Source organism: Thunnus albacares, chromosome 12 (assembly GCF_914725855.1).
Source record: "Thunnus albacares chromosome 12, fThuAlb1.1, whole genome shotgun sequence".
Taxonomy (NCBI): Eukaryota; Metazoa; Chordata; class Actinopteri; order Scombriformes; family Scombridae; genus Thunnus; species Thunnus albacares.
The window spans coordinates 8891719-8909181 of NC_058117.1; positions in this window are offsets into that span (position 1 = coordinate 8891719).

Genomic DNA, 17463 nt, shown 5'->3' on the forward strand with positions numbered 1-17463 from the left:
GCTGATACAGACGCACCATGACCATGAACCTTAATCTCAACCAATTTTCTAGAACAAACACAATGTCACCTCCCGCAAATGCAAATCCTCCTATCATCATCATCTGAAAAATTCATTAAAACCCCCTGGTCCTACCCCTACCTGTCTTCACTAATGGCATGTCGCATGCATAATGTATTAGAGCAATATAAAATTATAGATTTTGTAATGCGGATCCACCTGTGTTTATAAAACGCAGAGGGGTACCATAAATACTCTCTGGCATGCATTTCAATTTCAAAGTGGATACACTTGCATGGAGTCACCTGATCAAACATGTCAAATTGAACCACGCCGTCAGTGACAGTGAAACTGTGGTGGTCCCGTGGGGCGATATGGGCTTCCCTTCCCATCACTTCATCCCCGGCATTGATTTGATGTGAACTTGAACCATCTGTCCTGTGTTAATTGCACATGTGCTGCTATGTAGTCTCATTGGTGGGCTGCACTACAGAGAGAACCATAATAAAAGTCTGTGTTTTCTCTCCCAGCAGGCACTCCCCTATGGTGTTCTTGATAATGGGCAAATGTCAGTGGTTCATTCACTCCCAAAAACAGTTGGTCACCCGTCAGCAGAAACATGAAATTCAATGACCGATCCAAATCTGAAACCTCAACAAGAAAAAAAAAGAAGAAAAAGGCAATAGTCATTCACATCCAGAAATCTGTCGCTTTTATGGCAGACGTACAGTGGTAATCTATGTGCATAATCAATCAAGAAGGTCAAATTGTGTGTTCTCAATCTCAGCTTTGTTTGTTGACTGTCTACAAATGCATCCCTCACATTTTATATTCAGTTTTAGAGCTGCGGTAGAGAAGGTTTGGACTTTCTGAATAATAATAAGTGGCTAAAGGGGAGATTTAGTCAAAGTGCATTCATCTTGCTGGCTCGGCTGTGGGTGACATCGCTTTCCCCTCTCCTGCTCTCGGTCTCTTTTCCTCCGCTGTGAACAAGCACTCATTGAAAACAGCAGGGCTGTCCCCTCTGACTTTAATATTACATGGTCGAGATGAGGGGAACACAGGGCAACAGTGAGGAGAAGATATTTTGATGTCCAATGATCAGGGACAATCCTAGAGCAGCCGAGCCGAAAGGAAGGAGGTGAAGCCGAGTGGGCCGGAAAGACACAGAGAGAGAGAGAGCAGAAAACAAAAAAGGATACAGGAGGCAACAGAGTGCAAGAGAGAGCAAAAGCTGGGATATAAGACGCAGGAGAAGGGGGAACAAAAGAGAGATGTAAGAGCGTGAAAAAGAGAGAGCAAGAGAGAGTGAGAATGAAAGAGAGATGTAACAGGAAGGAGAACTTGTGATCTTCTACAGTGAGAAAAGGAACAAGGCCGCCCTGATGGAGCAGGGGAATTGGAAAACAGAGAACAGCCATTTCCCGGTCATGACAGGTGTCATGTAGAGTTCCACAGTGCATGATGCTTTCTGACACACATATATTCGGTTGAAGTGAAAATGCCAATTCTTCAGTGCGCTGGGTCTCCTAACAGCATTCAATATTTGAATAGTAGGTTGCGTTTTTTAATATTTGGTGCTATTTATATACGATTTCTGGGTAACACTTTATTTGAACCCTTCATACTTAGCATTTATAAGCAGTTTAGAAACATTTGATAAATGGTTTATAACACACTATGAAGTAGGTGTAAGCACACATGGTAAAACATTACTTTAACACCCCTTATGTATCATCTATAAGTAGTATATAAACATACAGTATAATAAATGGATCATAACACATTAGAGGGCAGTTATAAGCAGATGTAAGTGCCTTTTAATGTTTATTCATGTGCAATATTTTAAGCAATTATCACTTCTCCGGTGTAGACACATATTATATAATTACAACTGTTATATTTTCATTCATTATCGGTTTATATACCAGCATCCGGTTATGGATGCTTCACAATAAGAGTTGTTGACAACTACTTCAACTAACAGTTATCAGTTACAGATGTCAGTTACATTATATTGTATGTTATCCATCATTTCCTCACAAGATAACTTGTGCCAGTCACTACAGAAAACTCCCTCTTCAATGTTAAAAAGCACTGGGCCAAACCTGCCTAATAAAGCCGTGCCATCCTTCCTGTGCATGTCTGACAACACAGCATGCAACACCATTTCCTTTTCCACAGCAGGAGCAGCAGAGGATGCCAGGCTCTTCTCCTGAGAAACAATTACCCGTGAACTTCAGAGGAGAACAATGATTAGCATGTGTTCACACAGATGGGAGGGGTGGGGGTGGGGGGGCTCTTACAGAATCCTCTTACAGTTATATTATTGATCCCTTACATAATCGAGCACTGAATTAGATAACATTTTGTGCTCTCAGGATACCCAACATCCTTCCACCTCACATCACCCCATTCACATGCACTATTTCTCTCTCCCCTGCTCCTTTTGATTTGATTTTTCTTTCCTTCACTGCAGCAACCTCATTTGGACCGCTGGGCTAATTAAAGGTTCCACAACCTAGAGTAAGAGCCCGCCATATGCTCTAGCCAACATTAACTCCAGAGTGTCACAACCTGGAGCATCAGACATACTGTAGCTGTTAGAGCAGAACAAAAATACATTACCGCCTTCTGCTGACCTCATCCAAATCATAAAACTCCCTTGAATCTCCTTTAACTAATATCAATTCAGTGTGGTTTTTTTATGCATTAAGATAACTGTGCATCACACAATAAACATAAGAATTGTGACACCAAAGACAGACATCTATTAAACATAAAGAAATGGAGGATAAGAGGTTAGAAAAAGGATAAAAAGTAACAATAACAGACAAGGAAACATCAAATTAATAAAAATTACAAGTACAAAAAGGTGTCCCAATAAAACACAGTATTAAGAAGTGATTTAAAACATGATACTGACTCTGGCAGCTTGAGCTCCTCAGGCAAAAGAAGCCCAAAGGGGCCCTGATGGCAAAAAACACTGTTCACCTTTAATCTTTACCCTCAATTAAGGTAAAGCCAGAAGAGTTTCAGATGAGAATCTCAGGAAGCTTACTGGCTCATAAGGGAGCAAAAGCCTAAGCTATAACTAGGGACCAGGTCATGCAAAGACTCAAAGTAATCTCTAAATCTTTCTCTCTATTCTAACTGTAGAATAAACTGTAGAACTGTATTAAACTGTAGAATATGGGAAGATATGGGCCCATTGTCCTCTCTGTACTTGTGAAACTCAATAAAATAAATCATATTTTTGCAATTTCCAAGATAGAAAACTGAGCGAACTGCTTATGTGTCATTTAAGTTTTGAAAGAAACTTTAAAGGGCAACTGCTCCAATTACAGACTCACACTCTTCATCATGCAGACTAATACACAGTATGTGTGTTATTATAACATGTTCTGTGGCTCTACACTTACCCGAGTGATGTGAGAAATCTGACTCGATAATAACAAGCATACAGTAGTGAAGAGTAGCCATATTTCAGGATATTCCGCATCATTAGACAAATGATCTCAAACAGTTCAAAAAATAAAACTTACATAACAAGTGGAGGGTAGAGAAATTGAACCAAAAAGAGATACATTGTGCTAATGGTTATTCTCTTCAAAGCAAGACGCTTTTAACCTTAAAACACTTCAGTACTCAACACTTAAGTTTCTCACTAGACCTTATGTGAAGTTATTGTATGTGCGCTACGAGCAAGACTCCCAGACTGTAATGAAAGGTGTCACGCAAAAGGTGAACTTTTCAAAGTTTGCCCTTAGTTTTAAAATCTGACAGATGGCTCAGAGGACAAAAGTAATTCTTATGCTGGTGACTTTATTTAGCTCATTACCTCAGAGCCAGTCTATGTCTCCTATCAGTCCTGACCTCTAAATACAAAGACAACAGACAAAAATAAGACTAAAAGATTTTAAATATTTTATGACTTTATAAATTTATCAGAGCAGCAGAATGAATCCAAGGCTTTCTTAAGGCCTTCAGGAACACAGAAAGCTGTTAAGATCAAACAGCCCGTTAGATTTTATAATATCTCAGACTTCTAAAAGAAAAATGGCTGATACTGTATGATGTTAACTTACGACACAGGGAGTCTAGCTCCTTTTTTTGCTGCAGGGGTTTTATCACAATATAGGCCGACATATACATAATGTACTATACAGTAATTAATTACACTCAATTGTTAATCTTATATAACCTCCAGACCTCCTCACAACCTATTTAACACTCTGTCAGCGCGGACCACCACCCTGTCACTGCTCGGCTGTGGAGTCACTGTGGACTCAGGAGAAAATAAATAGAAAAAAAAAAGGGGGGGGCAGCGGGGGGGCAAATAAAGAGACGCAGAGGCATTTCTCTCATATGTACAACGCATGTAATGAGGGTCATAGTGCCCTAGGCTACTCGACTGTACAGACAGGAAAAATAATTTAATTCATGATGGAGGGAGGGAGGAGTGGTAGCTTTCCATATCAAAGACGGTTGGGAGCATTTTGTTTGAGAGGCACATTTTCAAATTCCTCAAATTCAATATTCTCTTTTTGATTAAAATTCCAAGCGTCTGCCATGCCTCTTTGCCTGATTGGGGTGTCAAGGGGGTTTTTCCAGACAAAGACTATTGAAGGTACTGGATTCAACTCCTTGAGGCAAGGGCCGGCTTCGAGTGTTAAGTGCAGTGGGAATCTGTGGGGGTGCACTGTGCAAAATTCTTCAGACAGCAAATCCCAAATGCATAGTGGGGTTCGTGTTTCTCGTACAGCTCGGAGACACAGTGGTATCAGACAGAAGGGTTTGCGTTTTAAGTTTGATCCTCTCTGTGTCACCGTGCCAGCTTCATAGGCTGCAGTGGTCTTAGCGTAGCAGCGCTCACTTCTTTTCCCACTCACCAGAGCAAACGTCTATCAGATCAGACACATTAAGAAGCTAATTGTCCCCCTTGGGTTGGACTGTTCATTATCTGAGCCAGTGCACAATCCAGTGAAGCAGGAGGAGAAATAGAGGCCATGGCAGGCTGACACATACAAGCATGGTCAGTGGCTCTGTAGACCACAAACAGGCATCAACACAGACAGCCTGTGCTGTGTCGAGCTACCAAGCTGTGCATGGTATCCCTCAGTAAACAGGAAATCCCTCTATGAAATTGTCAGCTACAGTGTTGCAATTACAGTTTGGACCTTCCAACCCCCCCTCCCTCCCTCCCTCCTCCCCCTTTTTTTCCTGAGCACATATCCTGTTAGCAAAAATATTCTAATTCACTTTTGTCTGTCTCTTGAATAATAGATTTTGCAAAAAGCCTAGACCGGATAAATAGCTCTTTCACCCTAAGGAAAGCCGGTGTTTACCATGCGAGGTGTATTGTTAACAGTGCAGGATGTGCATTAGTCTATTATTCAGAAGCTGTATTTACTTCGAAAAGAGTGACACCTTCTTTTCACGGACGATAAAAAAAAAAACTGTGTTACTCTTCTGTTAGCACCAGGAGCCATGTTGGACACCATCCATGTAGAGATGTATTGGCAGGTGAACATTTAATACCATTCACCCTTCCCCAGTGAACACACAACAACAGACCTGCCCCTTTAAGCTCTAACAAATAACTCTCCTCTTCATGGCCAATGTGTGTCTTTATTTCCACACACAAGTGAGTCATGATGGGATTACCCATTGTGTGTACAGCTGCAGTCACAGGATTAGGGATGACTAGGGATGATGGCAGAGAAAACACCATTCTACCCAACTGCACAACGCCAGGCACTGGCTCCACTTCTGCCAGTTTGGAAAGCCATCCCAAGACCTGAGATCATACCATGAGTATTATCATCAGATGCTAACGTTAAATTTGTTTATGTGAAAGATATATGCTTTAAAGATATTAGAGGAGAGAAGCTGGGAAGGGACACACATAAATAAGATAAACACATAAATAACCATTTCTCAATGTGGCAACAACTCGTTCAAGATATTCCTAAATGCCTGAATAGCGTGTGCTTCTGAGTTTTGTGGATTGTGTGAGAACTCAACACATTTGCTCATCACAACCTGTCAGCCACTTCCTTTCTGTTGCTCATACCTTTGTGACAACAGTCACATATTTGTGACGGCGGGTGCATGTATGCATGTGTGTGCGAGCAGAGGCAGCGAGCAAGGACTGTCAGAAGTGACACGTGATGACTGGGATTGCAAGACATACCATTATCACAACTCTCACACCTCAGGCAGGCACGCATGTATGTGTATGTGTGAGCGAGCTGTGATAACAGGGTGCACCTTGTGTTCATGTGCTCCTTGGAAGACAGCTGCAGATGCGCCTCATAAGAGTGAAGCAGAGCAGCCGGCGTCATGGGAACAATGACTAGCAATGCTTTTATTACACCTCACTACAAACTGGTAATTTAGTGTAATTCTAGTCAGTGTCACAACAGCAGCGATGTGCATTTCAAATGCTGTCATGTTTTTCGGAGGCTGCAAGCTAGTGGATCCACAGCTGAGGAGACACCATGGTTTTGGGTGATATGCTCGTGTATGGCGCCCCGCCCCCTGTGAACTCGAGTCACGCTGAGAGGCAGAGATGTCAGACTTGGTCGGTGATCGGCGGGGACAGTGTCCAGCCGTCCCATGCCAGCACAAAACTGTCATTGGAGTGTGTGTGTGTATCCTCTCTGGAGAGTGGAAGGGGTGCCGAAGGAGACACAGTGAGTCACACTGTAGATAGGAGGGTGACTGAGGGAGAGGGAGACAGAGAGAGAGATGGATTGAGAGTCACTCATCATCACACATGTGCCTTACATCATCCTACTCCCTCATTACAACCAACACCACCCACAGTTCTAAGAGCATGTTCGAGTTTTCACACACACACACACACACACACACGCACACACACATACGAAAGAAGTAGCCTCTACATCAGTGTGTCAGAGGAGCTTATCCATAATGGGCAAAGCAGGATGTAGCAGTGAATCAAGCACTTATCCAGAACAGCCATCCTATATAATACAGTACTCACGGTTAGAGCAGACATTCAGAGAAAGTGGTTAAAAGCTTGTGCAAATTATCATGTTTCAGTGTCTACATCCTGATGCAGCCTTTCTCACAGTGACAGGTCACAGCACGCATTTTTCTACAATTTGGATTTCACAGATTGAATAGAAAATGCCTATTTTCTCTTTGCTTTGATTGGGTCGGTTAGTTATTTGCCAGTGCATCAGGTGATATAAGCAGACTACTGTAGTGCTGATGCCAAAATATATAATAATAAGCCTGTGTTTCAGAGTGAATACAACCACAGTTTTTCTAACCATCTAACCTGCCTACAGTATGGCGACAGTGTGATGCAGCTTTTCCTCCACACAGATAAAAAGCTTTGGCATGCAATTACTAAATTAGTCGAGAAATTAATTTCAACCCAGTGAACTGACACAGAAACGCACTGAACTGCTAATCTGGGAGCAGGAAGGCTAAAAGTCCTCTGGAATTTAAAGTTTAATGGATTAATGATGTCAAGGCTCTCAAGTGGATAGGATAGTATAGCACAAAGTAACTCTGGAGGAATTAAATTGCTTATGGGGTATGTCACAAAGCAAGCCTAAGGAGTCCGAGAGCAGTTGCTTCAGTGTGGAGCAACCCAGTTGTGCTGATGGCTGTGCAATTCTCCGTCTAAGCCTAAACTACCCATGATGCACTAGAGCTATTGTCATGAGTCTTTTATTTTCTCTTGCCTGGCTTTTCCTCCCATACAGGGTCTGTGAATGGCTTATTGTTTTCTAAAATCCCACCCATCATGTAAGGGCACCAACAACATCACTGATCAATCAGCAGCGAACTGTGATTAGTCATAGCCAAAGAGTCAAAATCTGAAATAAGTCATAGGCCTATTTCTGATAGGCCCCCCACACCATAAGATTAACACAGTGCATAATGAACTTGGACCCAAAGGAAAAAGACTGGATTAATCATTTTGGCAGGGGGTAATTTGTAATACAGCATGTGCTATTGTCTTCATGCATAGTTCCAATGTAAACTTTAGCATAAATGTCTCAATGAAAATCGCTATACAAGACCTGATTGTTGGATAAAGACAACAGAGTGCTTGGCCCAACAGACTTTAGTGATATGCGAGTCATGAACGAATTGTTCGAAAAGAACAACTCTTTTTACTGACTCGAGAGTGATAAGTCCTCATCTCCACTAACTTGTTCACCGACTTGCCCCTCCTACCTGCTAGCCAGCTAGTGTAAACTGCAGAGACGAGGTGAGATGTGTCACTATTGTGCAACTCTTGTATTAACTGTAGTTGTGGAAATGTATCAAGTTAATTACTCTATTAACCTAGCCCTGTGAGAAAAGCAAACACTTTAGCACTTGTTTCAACAAGTATTTGCTCTCCCAGCCTGAAGCTAAGGTCTAACTCGGGCTGCACAAATCACTAACTCACAACTTCCATGCCACAGTCAGTAACCGTCCAATTTAATGTCCCTTTTTAATGGTTTACTACTACTCGATTCTGATTGATCAATCAACTATGCAATGCTAACTCGTGAGTGAGTAGCTCTGAAACAGGTTGAGTGCTTCTAATGAGCTGTACTGTTGTTGCTAGTGTGTAAAAGTCATGTATTTATAACGAGATGAAGATGCAACGTTTAATTTCTTAAGCCAAAAATCACATGCATGCTGTATCCAACTGCATCAACCTCCATCAAACCGTCGACATGCCATTAGCTAGCTTGCTTCACTTGTTTACATAGAATGTTGCATTAGCTAGCTAGCTAGCTAATTAGCAAGCAAGCTTGAATTAATGTCTGAACGCAACCATCAAATCAGCCAATTCATTCAAGTATTGAACCATCCTTTATTCAAATCACTAACACTCTCCAAGACAAATATTTCATGAGATATTTATTTGTACTAGTCAGGGCCCAAGTTGTAGGCTGTAATCAGTATGAATGTTCGTTCACCGGTGGGGGAGTCCCAAGGCTCTGGGTGACTGACTCGGTGACTCGAGTGACTCGAAAACCTGACTCTCTTTAATGAGTGACTCATAAGCTGGAGTCAGGAAAAAGAGTCAAATCTACCATCTCTAACAGACTGAGGGTCTCTGTGGGAGTTAATACATGCACACATGCGACCTCAGAGAGACACAGAAATGTACATATCCATAAAATCACACACATAAATGAGACCATGTGGTTCAGGAGCAAATGTGACTCCAAAGACTACACAAAGGTTTTTCACATGGCCTGGATTTAGACTCATGCAAGCTGAGTGCCTTTCATTGGCTATAACTACCAATCTTAAAGTCTATACAGCCAATGAAACACTCTCTTTGTTGTTTGAGGATGAATTTTAATTTCATATTTTTCATATTGTCTTTCTTTTTTGTAAAGTGCATTGAGACACTATGTAATTTGACACTAACACATACACAGTGTAGCTGAGGCTGATGGGAATGTCGTCATTTTGTAGGTGTCTGGACCAAACCAACAAGCTAAAATTTTGACCTGATGATGGAGAGAAAAAGTTAAAGGATATGCTTAGCGAGTTTCTATATTTTTCTTATCGTCAAGATATCTCATATGTAGAGCCAAGCCAACAAATAATTGATCTATTTACAAGTATTGTGTGTATATCCAAAGCCTAATATCATATTCCTCTTAGCTGTAGACCTCTGTTGTTGTCCAACAACTATTAAAAACACGTCAGTGAGTTGCACAGTTGCACTGAGTAACATGTTCCTTTGCCCTGAAGATTACGGTCACTTTAATTTGTTTCAAAATGGCACCAAAGAATAATAACAGTGATCACGTTTCTGTGTAAAGCAGACACCACTGCGCGTGCACGGCAACGCGATGCCATTTAGCTAGTGAAGCACTGTGTTCCTGCACATCTGCAATGGCGTCTGTTTTACACAGACCTACTCTCCGAGATTGTAAATGTGATTGCTATTAGTCTGTGGAGCCGTTTCTAAACAAACTCACTTACCCACAACTCTTTGTAGTGGTGAGGAACATGACAGCCAGTGCAACAGTGTGACTCATTGATGTGTTTTTAATAGTTTTATTAATAATTTTAATAGTTTTTGGACAACAGTGGAGGTCTATGGAACAGAGGAATGTGATATATCAGGCTTTGGATACATAAACACAATACTTGTAAGTAGATTATTTAATTGTTGGTTTGGCTCTGCTCCTAAGATTTGCTGACAATAAGAAAAATATAGAAAATCTCCAGCCTTATCCTTTAAGGCATCACCAAACTTATTACAATTCATCCTGAGGGGGACATGACTATGTATCATAAATTTTGTGGCAATCCATCCAGTAGTTGTAGTTTCAGTCTGGACCGAGATGGTGGACGGACCAATTGTCGTAGAGCTACATTGCTAGCGTGAAGTTGCCTTAATAGGTTGTATTATGAGCTGAGGGCTGACATGACATCAACATGATCCGATACATCGTCGGTCATTCGTTGATATGAAACTGACTAACATCATCCTGCATACCCAAAATCTAAAGACTGAGAGAGAGGTTTAATTAAGATGAGCTCAGAGAGCACTGTGGGGCTCTGTTTCTCTCTAGATACATATCAATTCAGGTATTTTTAGTCAATTTGCTGCCCTTTAATGCGATTCTCTCTCCTTTATAAAGGACACTTATCTAACTTACTTTCACTCACTTACTTACATTCACTAGGGACGTTTTTGTGATCTTGGAAAGTTCACCCTGGTATGTGAACAGAAATATCTCTCACTCAAAGCCAGAAAATAGTGAGCCAAAATGGAGATGGGCCCATCACAGGATAGACTTGGAGTTCTTCCACTGGCGACATATGGGGGACTGCTAAAGTGGATATGCAGGACCAGTATTCCAAGGTGACTTCCTGGGCAAGTTTTCAGGTTAACTGCAGTTTCATTACAATGAATTTAAGCATGTTGGATTTAGAAACTCCAGTCAACAATTGAGGACAGCAACAGGTTTTGTCCAGAGTGATGTTGGATGGTGAAGAATTGACTTTCTTTAAAGCTGCATTGATCACTACTTTTATGTTAACAATGAATCAAATGACTACATGTATGTGAGAGGGCTTGCTTGTACAGACAAACACAGAAAACTATCGCCTGATCTTGGGGATAATTTAGCGTCTTTCAGCTCATTGTTTTGGGTTTTACAGCGAGAAACTTTGCTCTTTGGTTCAGTCTCTCTGCTATCCTCAGTGCTGTTTTCAGAAGTTGTTAAGTGAAAAAGCTCTGAAAGACAAAGTTAGCGAGTAGCTGGTAAACATAGTGGAGGATTTAGCCAGTAAATTGCTAGATATTTCCCTTAAGAGTTGGTGGAGTCCAGAGCTAATAGAATGAAGGGGTGAATATTGGACTTATATTCGTCACATGGCCAGAAACACAACTCCAAATGAATGGTAATTTTGCTGAATGTGTAAATAAGCATGACATAAACTAAATTTGCATGGAAATAATGCACTGTCTTATTCAGTTACTAAAACAAGGAAAACTTTCTCACTCCCTGAAAATATAAATATTTTTTAAACACTTACCCCCAACATAATCAGTTGAAAGTTGAAATGAACTTAATATGATATGACAATAAAATCTCATTAAGTCAACTCCATTCTGCTCTCTGTGTATCAGCTAGTGCATCCCGATGATTTTGTTGGAAAAAAAATAACCTGCCCTGTATTCATAAAATGAGCGAAAAGGACTGACATATCAGCCAACAACAACCTTGCTCGGGGGAGCAGACATACAGTCGACCTGGTCCTTCTAATTCCTGTTGCGTGCTTTTCTCACCTGGCAAGTGTCTCCCTCAGGGTAGGTGACAGAGGTCATGAGCGGAGGATGGTGGGCCTGATGCGAAAGCCGAACCCCAGGGGGCAAACTATGACAACCAACACCACCATCATCATCATAATCATCACATCTTCATCTGCAGGACCCCCATTGTGCGTAACCATGGCGACAATCAGAGCGAGAGGGGGCCACTAGCCCTCGAGGTTTGTGCAGTGTCGGGGTCAGTGGCAGTGGCCTTCAAACTGCTACTCTATCCCGCTATGTAACAAAAACTACTTTATAATAATGATTTCATGACAGTGTGCCGCTTATCTAACACCTTGAACACATTTTTGGGTGTTTTTCGGCTATGACTAACAGCTGACATTGTCTGCCACATGTATAGAATGAATCGTGAGCCACAGATTGAATGACATCCATGAAACACAAAGGCTTTTGTGTGGGAAGATGCACATTTTAAATATATAGTTTTTATATCTGAGCCTTGAGTAGAACATTGTGATTAGAGACAGCCCATTTATTGGAGATTTACAAGAGGTAAACACACTACTAGAAACAGCATACAATACAAATACCCTGTTGTACTTGGGGATACTTCCAATATTGGCTGTCATAGATGTTGATTAAACTTGTTTGTCACATTTGAAGCAGCATTTTGCAATTTTGTTGAGCAAAAATCATGTTAAGTGTATTCAAAGCTAGCTTGGAACTAGTGAAGCCTTTTTCTATTTGCTGGTACAGTTTTTCTGTATTTACATACTGTATGCCATTTTCCCCTTGTCACATTACATAATTTTGCAGTGTTTGTTCCAAGCTCTATAAATCACAATTACAAAGGCAGCTACACAAGAGAGTCCTATTAATTTAAATACTAATTAGCACATTACAGAGGCACATGAGACTGTGCAGTCATTGCTTATACTGTATTGCTGGTGTATCCGATTTGCTTGTCAACAATACAACCTCACCAATTATCATCAAATCATCAAATGATTCAGGGCTCATGTATATAGTTTCGTCGTAAGGTGTTTCCATTGTTCGAGTGTACTTTTTACTGTTTGCACACTTGAAAGTAAAAATCAATGTCTTAGAAACACATTAGTACACCAAACCCTGAGTAGTCTCTAAGCAATGAGTAACAAACCAACATCTGATAGCTAATTACTGAACTAATTAAAAAAATAAGTTATTTTCAATGAACTATGAATTGAGGACTATAGCAGATCATGATAAGTTACTTGAGGACAGTGTGCTACTTAATTAATGAACCAGCATTTATATGAGAATATGCCATTTTTGTTGAATGATGGCCACTGCAGCCTGAAGTTAGTTGTTCTTGAGTCAGTTACTTTAAAGCTGCATGAGAGCATATTAAAGCATATTATATAAGGTTGATCTGGCAAATGTGTTAGCAAACAATTACCTGCACATCCAGCGAACATGGAGCAACATTAGCATTCATTTGGAGTCATGATTACGTGTACCTGATGAATGTAAGCCCAATATTCGCTCTACTTTTATCTCTGTTTGGGTCTGAACCAGCTCCTGAGAAAAATATCTGGTTCTTTACCTGCTTAATGCTACACTATGTTTACCAGCTAGTCGCTTACTTTGTCTGCCATTTATTGCTAGGCAGGTAGTGTACAGTAGATTGAACAGAGCTTGTTTGGTGAAAAGGTAAAAACAAAACAATGAGCTGAAAGACACTAAAAATGCTTTTATGAGCTGAGGGAAATGCTGTGCCGGGTGAAAATTCTCTGTGATTTTGTCTCTACAAGCATGTCCTTTCACATTGCACATAGTCATTTGATTAATTTATCATACATAAATATTGATTAATGCAGCTTTAATGACATCATCTTTAGGTAACCTGTCTGAAAGCAAGTGGAAAGGGACCACAAGCAAAATGACACCTTGTTTTACTTTTTTGATAAAACCATTAAAATGTGTATTGGTGACAACCTGAAAAGTAGTAGCACATATAAAGAGTCATAAACTACTACAAAATACACAGCAACAGTTTATCTAAAATTTGCCAATATTAGCTAACATTAACCACCAAAAACTGCTGGTCACACCAGACCTGTGCAAAATCCCCTGAGTATACAGAATTAAACAATGGTGCATTTTTTTTGCTCATGAATTAAACTTTTCGTTTATAAGAGGAAGATTGCATCATGTATTCTTTCAAAGGTTACGTAGTTTCACTTTAACTCAGAATCTCCTGCAAAACAGCACAAAGCCAATGACTGAATGTAATGAACTGAACATTACTTTAGTACATTATGCAAGTACATATATTAGTTGCTATTTTTGTACTCTCTCAAAGTGGTACATACTGCATTTAATAGGAAAGCATCATTACTTCATGATTATCTTTACCTTCTATTCTTGTTTCCCCTCAGGAGAGTGAACAAAAGCATCCTGTTCATTTAAAGCTCCTACATACAAACAAATCCAAATTAGATTCTGAAAGAACGCTATGAAATATGATTCAAAATGTCTGGAGATGTGTTGCTGAGGACAGGGTTTGGCTACAGTCAGAGGCAACACACCGTGTAAGGTCACCTTTGGCATCTGGGTTGTGACTCATTCATCGGCGGGGGAAAGGTTAGGCAACATGCTTCTGTGAAAGTGCACGTCATGCATGATCATTCTTTACTCTAGGCTGAATGGTGTGCATCCTATTCTGTATTTAGTCAACATGTCATATCTCATTTGTGTGTGTGTGTGTGTCTCAGCTGTGTCTCACCCGTGTAGGCTTCGCATGAGAACACAGTGTGACCCAGTGAATGTGGACCCAATACTGGATGTAGGATGTATGAGTGTGTATGTGAAAGTATATCCATTATTACTCCTCACACACCTCAGGCCTCTGCGTCAAACAAGCCATGATCACAGGGAACACCTCATGTTTCTCTGTGTCGCATCAGACAGCAGCAAATCTCAGATGACAGAAAGGCACAGAGGAAATAAGTCTATGAAACATTAAGCAGGAGCTTCCCTGGAGGAGACTGTTATTCATATACATGTATCTTAAACCAAGGGCTTATCAAATGTGGCATGTCTGATGCAGCTTTTTGAATGGCTACTTCAGCCCTACGCACTGGGCTTAATCACAAGCGCATGGGAATGGGACTTCTGCGACCGTGGGCTTACTGAGGGTAAGGCATGGGCGAATTGATTTCAAGTGGCTGCCAGCGTCTTATCAGCCTCTTGCTAAGCACCCTGCTAAACGGCCCTGTCAGAATGCCATTGTAGCCCAACCATGGAGAAGATTTAACTGCTCCTAAAACACAACTACAAGGGTGTTTATTGTCATGTCCGACACTAGAAGTGCAGGAAATTGGGTCGTAGAAATGTAATGAGTGGTGCAATTTAAAGAAAAAGCCAGAAATGAGCAATAACACTCATGAAGAAGGGGAAGGGAGGGGATGGGAGTATCTATGACAGAAATTGTAAATCCGCATTTAATGCTGCGGTCTCAAATGGTATCCGCAGAACATCAAAGAAACCCCCCTACTCCCCTCACACAAAAATCTAAGAAAGCAAAGCACTCAAAGGATTATTCTCCTCCAATCGCATACGCTCACACTGACGGGATCCTCCGCTCCTCACTAGCAGATCCCCTCCCTCACCGAGAGAGAAGTATGCGTGGTGAGAGAAAAAGAGGAGAGCTATAGGAAGGAGGAGGGAGAGGAGTGGAAGGGTAATGGGAGAAAAAAGAAATATAACTAAAGGTATGAGTCAACCAATAAAGAGATGTAGGAATATGTGGAGAAAAAGTGAACTAAGACAGAAACCAAGTAGTGAGTAGGTGAACCTTGACCTCTTGATGGTGACCAGTTCAAAAAACACCATTATTATTACAGTTTAAAACGAATTTCTGTGAAAACCATATGAAACAAACAGTGAATGCATGAGTCTACACCCATGCAAGCAGCTCTGTATTTTTGAACTAAATGCTAACACTAGCATAGCAACATCTTCAGAAAAAAAAAAAAAAAGCTGACATGCTAATGCTTTGCAGGTATAATGTTTACCATGTTCACCATCTTAGTTTAGCAAGTTAGCATGCTAACATCCGCTAATTAGCACTAAACACAAAATACAGCTGAGACTGATGGGAATGTCATTAGTTTTGTTCTTCAGTAATTTAGTATCACACTTCAATAAATTTGGGGGACTCACAGAGACAGATTTTTCAAAAAAAGACTGGTCAAAATCCAAAAAATACAGGCTGAGATATCCTGATTTTAAGTCGCGGTGGTGCGAACTGAGGCAGACACGTCTTCTTGAAGTGAAAATGCCTCCAATTGACCAAGAAATGTTCGCTTATCCCGGAGCTTTAAGAATCTAGAGATAAACATAAATGTTCTTAGACGGCAGGATAAAGGAGAGAGATGGAAATAACGAACACTGCACAAATGGTCCAGCTGTCAAATTAGCATGAACATTACAAGGCAGAAATGAGTTTCTTTCTGTTTGAACACCTTCAGACTTTAGAAAGCTCTCTGCAGAGCCACAGAAGACAACTTTTTTCAAAGGTCAAGTAGTACTCCTCATGACCTTTTTGTGTAAAATCAGTGAAGTGCCCCTTCGGTAAGTATTAAAGTGTTAGGAAATAATTTCTGCGAAGAGTCTGGATATATATTCTCTGCAATAGAGAACAAGCTAACAGTGATTACTATATATAGACACCTGTATACCAAAATAAAAATATACAAGAGCATACTGAGAATATTCAGTCCATAACAGACCTCGGATAAAGACAGAGTGCCAGGGAAAAGAGGATTGCAGCCCTGCATTTACAGATAATCTTTGGGACGAGGCAGGGCAAGAGAAACCTAGGAATTCTGTTAACAAAATGAAGGGAAAAAAAGAGCATCAGGCACGCTTATCTCTGAGACTCCTCTACCCAACCGGGTCAGATGAATAAAGAGGTTTTAACCTAATTTCTCACATCCACTACCACTCTGACCGTGCCTGACCACAGAGAGCAAGAGACTGTGTGTAGAAGTAAATGGAATTAATCCCGTTTTTCGACTTGAAAAACACAGTTGGGGCTGTACACGAAACGCTTTTTGTCGAGGCCGCACATCAAAAGATCCTGTCTTCAAACACAGTTTCAGTAAGTGTTCTGTTTGCCAAGAAACACTTCAAATGTTCACAACAAAACAGCATGCACGGTCAGTTAGCAGATTGTTTCAGAGCCCAACAACAAGAACCATTTTACTAACATAACGCAAACAGGATACTAAAGACAAATCTCAGCCATGTTGGCAAAATATGACAAAAGCAAATGAGTTGGCATGTTGGAGAGCAGTATTAGCCCTTGAACCAATTTACTTCCACCCTGAGTAATGACTCATCACATGGAAAATGATGGGGATGGTAGATCAAAAATTAAACATGTAGGTTTATCCAACACTGCCCCCTGCTGGACATAACGATAAAACACTTATATAAGAAAGGTTACTGTAGTTCAGCTTTCTGTCACTTGTAGTACTAGATAAAATTGTTGCATTGTTCCTTTTTCTGTTTTTTCTTTTTTTGTTTAACCAAAACTGACATCTCATGATAAATAAAATGAAAATTATGCAACAGTTTCCACATAAATGTGTGCATGAGAATATCTTAATTAAATGGCACTGTTTATG